Consider the following 14,301-nt stretch of genomic DNA (forward strand, 5'->3'; position numbering starts at 1 on the left):
TGCCTAGAATGTACCAAGTATCACCTAAAATTGGCAATTTCTAATTTTTCAATAGATGCTATAAAACCAAATATTGATGTGAAATCCTAATGTTTATATGTTGATAACTTTGTCAACATTATAATTATAGCTGTGTATTTTTAAAATATTAACAACACATATACGGCCACCAGTTTTCAATCTTCGTGAACCTTCTACTTTAGTGTCAATGTTATGTAATTAGTCAGTTAACTGAGCACTGGGGCTACTGCAGTGAATAAAATTCTTTGCTCCTATGGTTCATTCATTCTAGTGGTGGTGGCATGTGGGAATGAGGGAGAAATGGGTAGAATGACAGCCAATAAACAAACAAATAATATGTTTGGGAGTGATAGGTTCTATGGAGAAAATTCATTTGGGGAAGGGGAGAGGGACACATGGAGTAAGATGGGGGAAGGTAGGCTACCTTAGATAAATGGTTAGATAAATGGTCTTTTTCTACAGAAAAGGACCTGGAGCAGAGAATTGAAATTCTCTGGGCCAGCCATGAGGTCATCTAAGAGAAGAGCTTTTCTGGTGAAAGAAAGTAAATGAAAGAAAGTAAATGTGGCAGCCCTGGGCTGGGAACATACTTGGTGTTTTCGAGGAATACCTATGAATACAGTGTGACCTGAGTCTAATGAGAAAAAGGGAGATGAGGTCAGAGAGATTGTTGGAGCCAGAGCCTGTGGAACTTTTAGGTCATAGCATGGACTTTAGCTTTTACTCTGAACAAGTGGCTTAGGCAGTTCAGGCTGCTCTGACAGAATATCATAGACTGGATGGCTTATAAACTACAAAGATTTAGTTTTTAGAGTTCTGGAGGCTGGAAATTTGATATCAGGGTGCCAGCATTGTTGGGTTCTGATGACAGCCCCCTTTTAGGTGGCAGATGCCATTTTCATTGTATTCTCACATGGCAGAGAGGGTAAGAGAGCTCTCTGGGGTCTCTTTTTTAAGAGCACTAATTCCATTCATGAGGGTTCCTCCCTCATCACCTAATCACCTCCCAGAGGCCTCACCTCCTAATACTGCTACATTGGGGGTTAGGATTTCAACATATGGATTTTTCAGGGGGACACAAACATTGAGCTCATAACAACAGAAAACCATTGAAAGGTTTTAAGCAGAAGAGTGACATGATTGAGTTATGTTTTACAAAGACCTCTCTAGATATTATGTTGAAATGAGACTGCGATCGGGCAAGCAGGAAAGCAGAGAGAACATTTAAGAGGTTATTGTTAAGAATCCAAGAGTTTGTGGTAAAGTTGAATTGGCAATTAGACATCTGACTGTTGAGATTGAGTAGATCGTTGTATACACAAGTTTGGAGTTGAGAGGGTAGCTCAGGCATTGGAGTATGTGGAATTGTAAGTGATGGGATTTAAAATCATGGTGTTGAATGAGATTACCACAGAAATGAGGGGAGATGAGAAGATGTGAGAACAGAGCCCAGGGGCACTCTACATTTAGAGGATGAGAAACTGAAGAGGATCCAGCAAACGCAAACGAAAAGGAGACGTCAGCATCATGAGAGTAAATAACCTGGAAGCCAAATTTTGGAAATATTTCTAGGAGGATCCGCCAGGCAAATGCTCTTAACAAACTGAGTAGCTGAGGATTGAAACTGGCCTTTGGGTTTGGCAACACCTTGGCAAGGGAAATTTCTAATGTTTAGCAGATTCATGGAAACGAAAGTATGAGCAGAGTGGGTTCAAGAGAGAATAAGAGGAGAGAAGGTTGAAACCATGATTTTGACAATTCTTTCAAATGTAATTCTTTTGAAGTTCTTTCCAAATTTATTGTAGAGAAAAATGAGGCAATAGATGAAAGGAAATATAGGGTGATGAAGTTACTTTTTGTTGTTGTTTTTGACTGGTTTTAAAAGATGGGGGATACTTTAACATTTTTATCTGTTGATAGGTATCATCCAGTAGAAAGAGAGGCTTTGCCAGTGCAAGAAAGAGAGGGGTCAGGGTAAATTGCAAGAGATAAATTTTTGGTGCATGGTTTTATAAGTTTCAGCACATTTATAGAGCTGTGTATTCATCACCAGAATTAATATTCCATCACCCTGAAAAACTCCTTCAGCCTGCCCCTTTTTAGTCATGCATTCAAATCACCCAACACTTGGCTACAGCTGATCTTTGCTCTATGGCTATGCTTTTGCTGCTTGTCAAATACATTTTACTCAGTGTTTCCCACAAGGTTTCTACCACTACAGGGGAATTCCAGAAATCTCTTACTTACTGTCTGGGGGAAGGTGGTAACATTAACCACTTCCTTGTGGACAGGTTCTGAGAGGAACTGTGTTGAAATAAATGAACTTAAGGTGATCTCATGATTCACCCTCCGTGGGCACAAGCATATGTGGAAATGGGAAGGAATAATCAAATATTAATACTCATTCTTATCTCCTTCCCTAGGTTATCCCTTGTCATCTCCTGTCTTCATGTGTATCTCAAACCGCATTGACAGATGTGAAGAAGACTTCCACAGAGATTGAGGAGCCATAGTCTACATTATATCATTTTAAGATGCTGCTCTTATCACAAAACAGGACAGACTCAAAATGGGTATAAGAGATCAAACTGATTGTCTTCCTGCCTTGGAATAATACTAAAAATTCAAGCTCTAGGAGGACTAAGCTTGGAGGGTGAGTTGCTGACCCTCTCCAGAGGCCATCTGGCCAAGCAAAAGGTGTAGATTGAGGAGATACACATTAGAGGGAGGTGTGTGGACCTTTAGGAGGGAGCTGACTCCCACCCACTGTACAGGTGACTACAGTGTTACCTGCAGGAGCCAGCATGCCATAGCACAGGTGCTACAGAACAACAAAAGGGGAAGGTATCTCTCCCTCCCTGCCATGGGTATGTGCTCGATTATCTGAATGGACTTGTCCTTCTTAGACTTGCACCCCTTTCCATAATTACAATTAGATTTAAATTAGATAATTTAGATAGTAAAATAAAATTAGAATTAGAGTTAAAATTTGGACTTGATTGAATTAGTAATCCTGATAAATGACTAATTTTAAAGTGAATTTACTCCAACAGTATTTTTCTGGAGGCAGATCAGGAATTACTTTTCTTCTCACTCAAGTTGGTGACTGTAGAAGTTAAACCTTTTACTCATATCTGGGGTCAGACAGATTGACTTTGTAGCCCAGAAACCAGCTTCAGAGCTAGTATGTGGCTGGAGTGCTAACCTCTGACTCACACAAAAATCCTGCTGATGCACAGGACATCGGTACTGCATTATCCCTGATGGCCGAGGCTTTCTCAGGATATCTTCAATCACAAAACATGTTCCTAAGAGCCCATTTAAAATGCAGTACTAATTTCAGCTCAATGTTTTAATCATAAAGTACCTATTGAATCATGATCAGTTTTAAAATATCTTAAGGGTTAAATAGCTCATGAAGTTTGTATTCCTGAGGAAAGTGAAAAGGCGGGGGAAGGTGCCAGGGCAGAGATGACTCATAGCTCTACATCTGCCTTCTTGTTCCAGAGGGAAATGCTATCGAGTAGATCTTACCTTCGAGGGGGTCTGGAGTGAGTGTTCTGCAATTCCCAGTGCAACCCAGGATCCTCATGAGCCTCCCCACCCCGAGCCCTAGCTTTGAAAGCATTTGCTGAGGAGCCTGCACCCTTCAAGTTCTTTTCTCAAACTTAAGATGGAAAACAATCACCCAGAGAGCCTGTTAAACACGAAGATTCTGGTATAGCTGTCCTGGGATTCTGCATTTCTTAACAAGCATGAACCACAGCTTGAGTAAAGACACCGCGGAGGACTTGGTTAATGAGTTCCGTGTGCGCTGCTTGAACCGCTGGGTCTGAAGCCTTCGCAGTATGGGACACCAATAACTGTCACTTCCCTGAGCTGATGCACACTCAGCAGATTTGGCAAGCCTCACACTTTCCACTCGAGGGCTGAATCTTAAGTGCTTAAGATTAATCTTAAGTGTTTAAGATTAATCGGAGTGCTTAAGCACAGTTAAGCACTCCGATTCTTTGGAAGTTCTCTACTCGCTTGTCTGGATTTCTGTTTTGACACCAAAGAACAATTGGCCTCAAATTGTGCCAGCAGTAGTTTCACATCCCGGTGCTCACCTGCCATCTGGTGGTGAGAGGTTAATGCCAAGATACAGGGAAATTCAAATCCTTTCTGCTATTTCTCCATGGTTAACAACTCAGAGAGTGTTTGGTCAGCATAAAATGTAAAAGGTGAGCTTCAAAAGGCATAAAGATGGGGAAAGTGCATGAGCAAATGCTATTGCCAAATTGTGCCTTGTTGTCTTACCTGGAAGGCGCCTTACCTGGAGAGCGGGTGTTTGAGGGATTCATCCCAGTAATGTCTCTGATGCTGATGTGGACCCGAAGGGTTGCAGGGGGTTATGTTCTCCTCAGAGTGGGTTTGATGTCAGCTCCTCTAGAGGAGTTGGGGCATCCTGAGGCTGGCATCTAATTTAGGGATGATCCAAGACAAGGCTGGAGAAGTTAGATGCTGTACTCTGGAACGCTGTGATAGGGAAAAGACATTCTATCAGCATTACTTGCTAATAAAGAGTCATTAATCCATGAGAATTCTTAATCATGAGATGCAGGGTTTACTTTTTATCTTACAAAGAAGCCTTGTGAATCTAAGTTGACAAAATCATGCAACCTTATGGCATTCAGGTTTACAGGGCTTCTGGGCACAACTGTGTTTGCACTTACTTAAATTGTGCATTTTCTGTATTCACTTTTGGAGACGGGGGCTTGAAAAGAACGTGACTATACATATGGCTGTGGGGTGGAGGAGAGAAGAGTAAACTTCTGTTTTTGACAACAGCTGGAATATACCAAGCTCCCATTAGAGTGAAAAATGAAAACTAGAAAAACTAGAAAAAATAAAAATTAGAGCAGAAAGAGCAAACAAACTAGGTTTAAAAGATCTGAGCTCTCAGGGCTTCCCTGGTGGCGCAGTGGTTGAGAGTCCGCCTGCCGATGCAGGGGACACGGATTCGTGCCCCGGTTCGGGAAGATCCCACATGCCGCGGAGCGGCTGGGCCCGTGAGCCATGGCCGCTGAGCCTGCGCGTCCAGAGCCTGTGCTCCGCAACGGGAGAGGCCACAACAGTGAGAGGCCCGCGTACCGCAAAAAAAAAAAAAAAAAAAAAAAAAGATCTGAGCTCTCACTTCACTTTTTATTCTGACAAGTCTCTTGATGGCCCTGAGTCTCAACCTCTACTCTTATAAAATGCAGGTTTTATACTAATCTTACAAAATTATCATTGAGATAAATGAGATTGTGGAAGCAGAAGGGTTTTGAAATATAGAATGTATGATTATAACTGTTGATTTTTTTTTACATCTTTATTGGAGTATAATTGCTTTACAATGGTGTGTTAGTTTCTGCTTTATAACAAAGTGAATCAGTTATACATATACACATATTTCTATATCTCTTCCCTCTTGCATCTCCCTCCCTCCCACCCTCCATATCCCACCACTCCAGGCGGTCACAAAGCACCGAGCTGATCTCCCTGTGCTATGCGGGATCTCCCTATGTGCTATGCTTCCCACTAGCTATCTACCTTACGTTTGGTAGTGTATATATGTCCATGCTTCTCTCTCGCTTTGTCACAGCTTACCCTCCCTGCTCCCCATATCCCCAAGCCCATTCTCTAGTAGGTCTGTGTCTTTATTCCTGTCTTACCCCTAGGTTCTTCATGACATTTTTTTCTTCTTAAATTCCATATATATGTGTTAGCATACAGTATTTGTCTTTCTCTTTCTGACTTACTTCCGCTCCATATGACAGACTCTAGGTCCATCCACCTCACTACAAATAACTCAATTTCGTTTCTTTTTATGGCTGAGTAATATTCCATTGTATATATGTGCCACATCTTCTTTATCCATTCATCCGATGATGGACACTTAGGTTGTTTCCAACTCCGGGTTACTGTAAATAGAGCTGCAATGAACATTTTGGTACATGACTCTTCTTGAATTATGGTTTTCTCAGGGTATATGCCCAGCAGTGGGATTGCTGGGTCATATGGTAGTTCTATTTGTAGATTTTAAGGAACCTCCATACTGTGCTCCACAGTGGCTGTATCAATTTACATTCCCACCAACAGTGCACGAGGGTTCCCTTTTCTCCACACCCTCTCCAGCATTTATTGTTTCTAGATTTTTTGATGATGGCCATTCTGACTGGTGTGAGATGATATCTCATTGTAGTTTTGATTTGCATTTCTCTAATGATTAATGATATTGAACATTCTTTCATGTGTTTGTTGGCAGTCTGTATATCTTCTTTGGAGAAATGTCTATTTAGGTCTTCTGCCCATTTTTGGATTGGGTTGTTTGTTTTTTGTTATTGAGCTGCATGAGCTGCTTCTAAATTTTGGAGATTAATCCTTTGTCAGTTGCTTCATTTGCAAATATTTTCTCCCATTCTGAGGGTTGTCTTTTGGTCTTGTTTATGGTTTCCTTTGCTGTGCAAAAGGTGTTAAGTTTCATTAGGTCCCATTTGTTTATTTTTGTTTTTATTTCCATTTCTCTAGGAGGTGGGTCAAAAAGGATCTTGCTGTGGTTTATGTCATAGAGTGTTCTGCCTATGTTTTCCTCTAAGAGTTTGATAGTTTCTGGCCTTCCATTTAGGTCTTTAATCCATTTTGAGCTTATTTTTGTGTATGGTGTTAGGGAGAGATCTAATTTCTTTGTTTCTATTTCATTTATTTCTGATCTGAGCTTTATGATTTCTTTCCTTCTAGTAACCTTGGGTTTTGTTTGTTCTTGTTTCTCTAGTTCCTTTAGGTGTAAGGTTAGATTGTTTATTTGAGATTTTTCTTGTTTCTTGAGGTATTGCTGTAAACGTCTCTCTTAGAACTGCTTTTGCTGCATCCCACAGGTTTTGGGTCACTGTGTTTTCATTGTCATTTGTTTCTAGGTATTTTTTGATTTCTTCTTTGATTTCTTCAGTGATCTGTTGGTTATTAAGTAGTATATTGTTTAGCCTCCATGTGTTCGTATTTTTTTACAGATTTTTTCCTGTAATTGATATGTAGTCTCATAGCATTGTGGTTGGAAAAGATACTTGATATGATTTCAATTTTCTTGAATTTACCAAGACTTGATTTGTGACCCAAGATATGATCTGTCCTGAAGAATGTTCCATGAGCACTTGAGAAGAAAGTGTATTCTGTTGTTTTTGGATGGAATGTCCTATAAATATCAATTAAGTCCATCTTGTTTAATGTATCATTTAAAGCTCATGTTTCCTTATTTATTTTCATTTTGCATGATCTGTCCATTGGTAAAAGTGGGGTGTTAAAGTTCCCTGCTATTATTGTGTTACTGTTGATTTCCGCTTTTATGGCTGTTAGCATTTGCCTTATGTATTGAGGTGCTCCTATGTTGGGAGCATAAATATTTACAATTTTCATATCTTCTTCTTGAATTGATCTCTTGATCATTATGTAGTGTCCTCCTTTGTCTGTTGCAATAGTCTTTATTTTAAAGTCTATTTTGTCAGAGTATTGCTACTCCAGCTTTCTTTTGATTTCCCGTTGCATGGAATAACTTTTTCCATCCCCTCACTTTCTCTCTGTATGTGTCCCTCAGTCTGAAGTGGGTCTCTTGTAGACAGCATATATATGGGCTTTGTTTTTGTATCCATTCAGCCAGGCTATGTCTTCTGGTGGAGCATTTAATGCATTTACATTTAAAGTAATTATCGATATGTATGTTCCTATTACCATTTTCTTAATTATTTTGGGTTTGTTATTGTAGGTCTATTCCTTCTCTTGTGTTTCCTGCCTAGAGAAGTTCCTTTAGCATTTGTGTAAAACTGGTTTGGTGGTGTTGAGTTCTCTTAGCTTTCGCTTGTCTGTAAAGGTTTTAATTTCTCCGTCGAATCTGAATGAGATCCTTGCAGGGTAGGGTAATCTTGGTTGTAGGTTTTTCCCTTTCATCACTTTAAATATGTCCTGCCACTCCCTCTTGGCTTGCAGAGTTTCTGCTGAAAGAGCAGCTGTTAACCTTATGGGGATTCCCTTGTGTGTTATTTGTTGTTTTTCCTTTTCTGCTTTTAATATTTTTTCTTTGTATGTAATTTTTGATTGTTTGATTAATATGTGTCTTGGCATGTTTCTCCTTGGATTTATCCTCTATGGGACTCTCTGCACTTCCTCGACTTGATTGACTATTTCCTTTCCCATATTAGGGAAGTTTTCAACTATAATCTCTTCAAATATTTTCTCAGTCCCTTTCTTTCTCTCTTCTTCTTCTGGGACCCCTATAATTTGAATGTTGGTATGTTTAATGTTGTCCCAGGAGTCTCTGAGCTTGTCCTCAATTCTTTTCATTCTTTTTTCTTTATTGTGCTCTGTGGTAGTTATTTCCACTATTTTATATTCCAGGTCACATTCATTTTCCTTCCTCAGTTATTCTGCTATTGATTCCTTCTAGAGAATTTTTAATTTCATTTATTGTGTTGTTCATTATTGTGTGTTTGCTCTTTAGTTCTTCTAGGTCCTTGTTAAACGTCTCTTATATTTTCTCCATTCTCTTTCCAAGATTTTGGATCATCTGTACTATCATTATTCTGAATTCTTTTTCAGGTAGACTGCCTATTTCCTCTTCATATGTTTGGTCTGGTGGGTTTTTACCTTGCTCCTTCTGCTGTGTGTTTCTCTGTCTTCTCATTTTGCTTAACTTACTGTGTTTGGGGTCTCCTTTTCGCAGACTGCAGGTTCATAGTTCCCATTGTTTTTGGTGTCTGCCCCCAGTGGCTAGGTTTGGTTCAGTGGGTTGTGTAGGCTTCCTGGTGGAGGGGACTGGTGCCTGTGTTCTGATGGATGAGGCTGGATCCTGTCTTTCTTGTGGGCAGGACTGCATCCGGTGGTGTGTTTTGGGGTTTCTGTGACCTTATTATGATTTTAGGCAGCCTCTCTCCTAATGGGTGGGGTTGTGTTCCTATCTTGCTAGCTGTTTGGCATAGGGTGTCAAGCATTGTAGCTTGCTGGTCATTGAGTGGATCTGGGTCTTAGTGTTGAGACTGAGATCCCTGGGAGAGCTTTCGCTGTTTGATGTTACGTGGACCTGGGAGGTCTCTGGTGGACCATTGTCCTGAACTTGGCTCTGCCACCTGAAGTACAGCCCTAACACTGGGCCGGAGCACCAAGACCCTGTCAGCCACATGGCTCAGAAGAAAAGGGAGACAAAAGGAGAGAAAGAAAGAAAAAAATAAAATAATACAATAAAGTTATTAAAATAAACAAATATTAAAAATTAAAAAAAAATTAAAAGTAATAAAAAAAGAAAAAAAATAGGAAGAAAGAACAGAGCAACCAAACCAAATCCACCAATGATAACAAGTGTTAAAAACTATAGTAAAAAGAAAAGAAAAGAAAAGAAAAGAAATCGGTCAGACAGATCCCTAGGACAAATGGTAAAATGAAAGCTATACAGACAAAATCACACAAAGAAGCATACACATACACACTCACAAAAAGAGAAAAAGGAAAAAAATATATATATAAAAAGGAAGAGAGCAAGCAAATCAATAAACAAATCTGCCAATGATAATAAACTCTAAATACTAAACTATGATGAACATAAAACCAGGAACAAATTAGATGCAGAAAGCAAACCCCAAGTCTACAGTTGCTCCCAAAGTCCACAGCCTCAATTTTGGGATGATTCATTGTCTATTCAGTTATTCCACAGATGCAGGGTACATCAGGTTGATTGTAGAGATTTAATCCTCTGCTCCTGAGGCTGCTGGGAGAGATTTCCCTTTCTCTTCGTTTGCACAGCTCCCAGGGTTCAGCTTTGGATTTGGACACACCTCTGCGTGTAGGTCGCCTGAGGGCGTCTGTTCTTCGCTCAGACAGGACGGGGTTAAAGGAGCAGCTAATGTGGGGGCTCTGGCTCACTCAGGCCGGAGGAGAGGGAGGAGTACAGAATGCGGGGCGAGCCCGTGGCGGCAGAGGCCAGCGTGATGTTGCAACAATCTGAGGTGCCGTGTGTTCTCCCCGGAAAGTTGTCCCTGGATCTCAGGACCTTGGCAGTGGCGGGCTGCACAGGCTCCTGTGAGGGGAGGTGTGGATAGTGACCTGTGCTTGCACACAGGCTTCTTGGCGGCTGTAGCAGCCTTAGCATCTCCTACCTGTCTCCGGTGTCAGCGCTGATACCCGCAGCTCACGCCCATCTCTGGAGCTTGTTTAGGTGGTGCTCTGAATCCCCTCTCCTCACGCACCCCGAAATAATAGTCTCTTGCCTCTTAGGCAGGTCCAGACTTTTTCTCGGACTCCCTCCCGACTAGCTGTGGCGCACTAGCCCTCTTCAGGCTGTGTTCACGCCTCTCCCTGGGATCCGACCTCCGAAGCCCAAGCCTCAGCTCCCAGCCCCCGCCCACCCCGGTGGGTGAGCAGACAAGCCTCTCGAGCTGGTGAGTGCTGGTCGGCACTGATCCTCTGTGCGGGAATCTCTCCATTTTGCCCTCTGCACCCCTGTTGCTGCGCTCTCCTCTGTGGCTCTGAAGCTTACCCTCCACCTACTCTACCCCGTCTCCGCCAGTGAAGGGGCTTCCTAGTGTGTGGAAACCTTTCCTCCTTCACAGCTCCCTCCCACTGGTGCAGGTCCCGTCCCTATCCTTTTGTCTGTTTATTCTTTTTTCTTTTGCCCTACCCAGGTACATGGGGACTTTCTTGCCTTTTGGGAAGTGTGAGTTCTTCTGCCAGCATTCAGTAGGTGTTCTGTAGGGGTTGTTCCCCATGTAGATGTATTTCTGATGTATTTGTGGGGAGGAAGGTGATCTCCACATCTTACTTCTCTGCCATCTTGAAGGTCTCCTCCTGGCCTTTAAAATAATATAATTTTAGAAAGAAGCTTTTAGTTAACTGGTATTTCATTTATACTGACTGATAAAGTTTTGAATGTAGCCTAGCCATTGTTTTATTATTCAGGTAATTATCTACACAGTGTTTCACCAACCTTGAAGCTAATTCAAATATGAGAGATTTTAACACATTTCTTAATTGGGAAAAACTAACAGGCTTAATGGGCATAAGAAGAATTCTTACTTTCTTCTTTTTGTCAGGCACTTGAAAACAGCAGTACAGAATAAGTAAAACTGTGAGTCTTGAATCTCATTTCTTCTGGCCAAAGAAACCTAGTCAGGAAACACTTTATACTAAAAAAACTAGTTTCCTTCTTTAAAAGATGATATTTTTAATTTCAAAATCTTCTTTTGAGATAGTCTTTTGTATTTAGTTTTGATTTACATAGGACACATATAGAATACACACACACAATTCTTTATGTACTCATCTCTATATGCTTTGCATCTTTTCAATAGGTTTAAGGCATTTACAAAATAGAGCACTGTGATATACCATATATTTGAGGCAGTGAGAAAGATGAGGCAACGGATGGACGATGAAATGGAGCCATGAATGAGGACAGGACAGGAAAAACACACGAGGAAGTCCTCATACTTTTTAAGAAGAGAGGGCCCCAATTTGGTCCTGAATTTTTCCAGCAGTCTGCACAGAGCGAAATTTGATCAGATACATGAGTCATTGGGTCCATAAAATGAGAGCAGAACAACTGCTCTGGCAGAAAGCTGTGTTCAGTCTCTGAAGTTGCTCACTTTGGTTGAATATTCTCATCTCAAGTTGGGCAAGAGCCTGGACTAAGTGATTATTTGGAAGGAACCAAAAAAGTTATCTTTCCTCTAAAAAGCACAGTCCATCAGACTCTGTGACTGTGTAAGTAGAAATCCAGAGGGGTTGAGATTTAACAGCCCTATCTAATTACAGTTTTAAAAATTATTTCTCATAGATGATAAAATTACCTTTTCAATTATATGAGAGGAGAATTTAAAAACTGGTAATAAACAATAGGTATAGGAAAAAGAGGAATTAAAAAATAAAGACACTCTCAATATGGAAAGCTAAAAATTCAGAAATTCAGGCCATACTATATCTGAAATAAGCCATAAATTATTTAATATTCCTAACATCTTAAGCAATTTGAGGAGGTTGGGAACGGGGTGATCTCTGAGATCACCCTTCTGCCTTCAAATGTCAGGATGACTCCAGGTCAGTCATATCTCTTTTCTTGCAAGATGAGATGGTATCAAAATTGGTGGTTGCAAGAGGGAAGACAGGAGCTTTTGGCCATCTGATCACACTGATTCTAACCACAGAGGCAGAATTAGGCCTCCACCTGTAAATTGTCCCTTTGGTAAAAGGCTTTTTCATGGGTTAAGGGCTGGCACAGTAAACAAAACCACCAGATGGCAGGAGTGCTCTCCGCATAAATAGAGCAGCCACACACCCTTCTGTCTTCCAACCACAAACTCTCCACTAGGTGACAGCAACATGAATATAATTGGAATAGCCATTAATGGGTTATATATATCTTTAAAAGATTAATTATTTTAAATCTGAGAGCAGCACTTTAAAAAGTATCCACAGCTGGAATTTTTTTTCTCTAGAAAATTACAATTCTAGTTGCTTTTAGACCTCCCACACACTAACCTAATACACAAAAGCAAAACAAAACAAAAAGCCTCCCAGATTTTTCGGGGGTGCAGTGCATGTTCTAAAGAACCTGGGAAAGATTACTATTTGAAACCATTATTATTTAAGAATTTATAGCTCCCAGTCTTAATTTTAAAAAATTTAAAAGAAGTGATTAAAATGGTCACTTCTTTGAAGATAATTATAGTTATTATTTAATGACCACCTACTATGTGCCAGGGGTTGTATTTAAATGCTTTTAAAGCATTAGTTCATTGAATTTGAATTGGAGCTTTTTCAGAAAGCCCGTATTTGAACTTAAGCCTATTTAGGGCCATCATCCCTGTATTTTCCATGATCTTATTATGCCTTTTCTGCTGGAGCAATTTTCAAAACCCATACTGAAGGAGAAATTGGAACTGCCCTCATGTTATGATTTTTAGTGCACACACGGATGTACTCTCTCTACTTATGACTTCCCCTCTCATGTAGATGCACAACATTTACCTGATGAGCGACAATAACATATTTTGATTCTTCAGTTATACTGAAGGCTGAAAATGAAGACTGGTTTGGGAGCAGTAGCAAAGTAGTAAACTCATCCAAGCTGAAAGACAAATGACTGGATAGTATGGTAGATGAGAGTACAGGAGGGCCAGAGGGAGCAGAGGAACGCTTGACTGGGCAGAAAAAAAGGGTAATGAGATGAAGTGGGCAGCCGCATACTTCTAGGCTTACCTCTGCTTCGTGCTTTGAGAGCCTTACCTGTACGTGGCCTTGGACAGCCCGATGTAACCTGGTGTAGCACAAATGATTTCCGTGTGGAGCAGAGATCTGAACACGTTTGAATCCCTTAGAGGCAAACACTGGACACTCAAGCTTTGAAAACAGAGTAATAGCAAGTTGTTGTCTACGAGGCATAAGCAGTGAGGGGGTGCCTGCCCTCAGGAAGCCCCCAGGACCTTCACTGCTTCTTAATTCAGTTCTAACTGTGACTAGAACCTTTCATAAAGAAGAGGAGGAATAAGAAATATGCTTAAGAGAATTTTTGTGCACAACGATTTTACTGTACAGTCACGCTGTATTTTAATGTACTTTATTTCAAGTATTTTTAAGAGAAATAACAACAAAATGATATGGCAACCCCAAAAGGGCAAAACCTGACTAATGGGAAGAGGAGAATGTCCCTTTTTTTTTTCTGCCTGAGATAGTCTGGGGGCAGCAAGGAGTCTTGAATGAGGAGAAAGGAGTGGGGACGAGGGACTTAGGGAAGGGTGTCCAAGGAGAAAGGGAAGGGTGGTGACTTTTCTCCTTCTGTGCCCAGAACCACGTTCCCAGGTATCTGCGTGCAAAGTAAGGTGACTTCAGGTGCTGATAAACCATGTTAGTGGTAAAGACTGCAGTTAACTAGGCAACTACTTACTAGGAGCCAGGCATTACTCTTATCTGTGCCTCTTATTTAGTCCTTAGGCAAGCCCTACTGGGGAGGTGATATTATCCTTTTTCAGAGAGAATGACTTGCTCAGGGTCCAAGAGTTCTAGCAAAAGGCACAGTTAGTATTCAAGTTCTGTTCTCTTAGCATTCCCTCTGATTTTTTAGGGCCAGGGCTGTTGATATACCCTGACCGCCACCAGGGGTCACACTAGCCAATTTGGATCAATCAGTAAGCACAACTGGATCTAAATGTGATTAATTATATAACTATGGCCTGTCCAAGTTTAGGTCTATGAAAATTGCAACATGAAACTGAGGCATAATGG

Source organism: Delphinus delphis, chromosome 3 (genome assembly GCF_949987515.2).
Source record: "Delphinus delphis chromosome 3, mDelDel1.2, whole genome shotgun sequence".
Taxonomy (NCBI): Eukaryota; Metazoa; Chordata; class Mammalia; order Artiodactyla; family Delphinidae; genus Delphinus; species Delphinus delphis.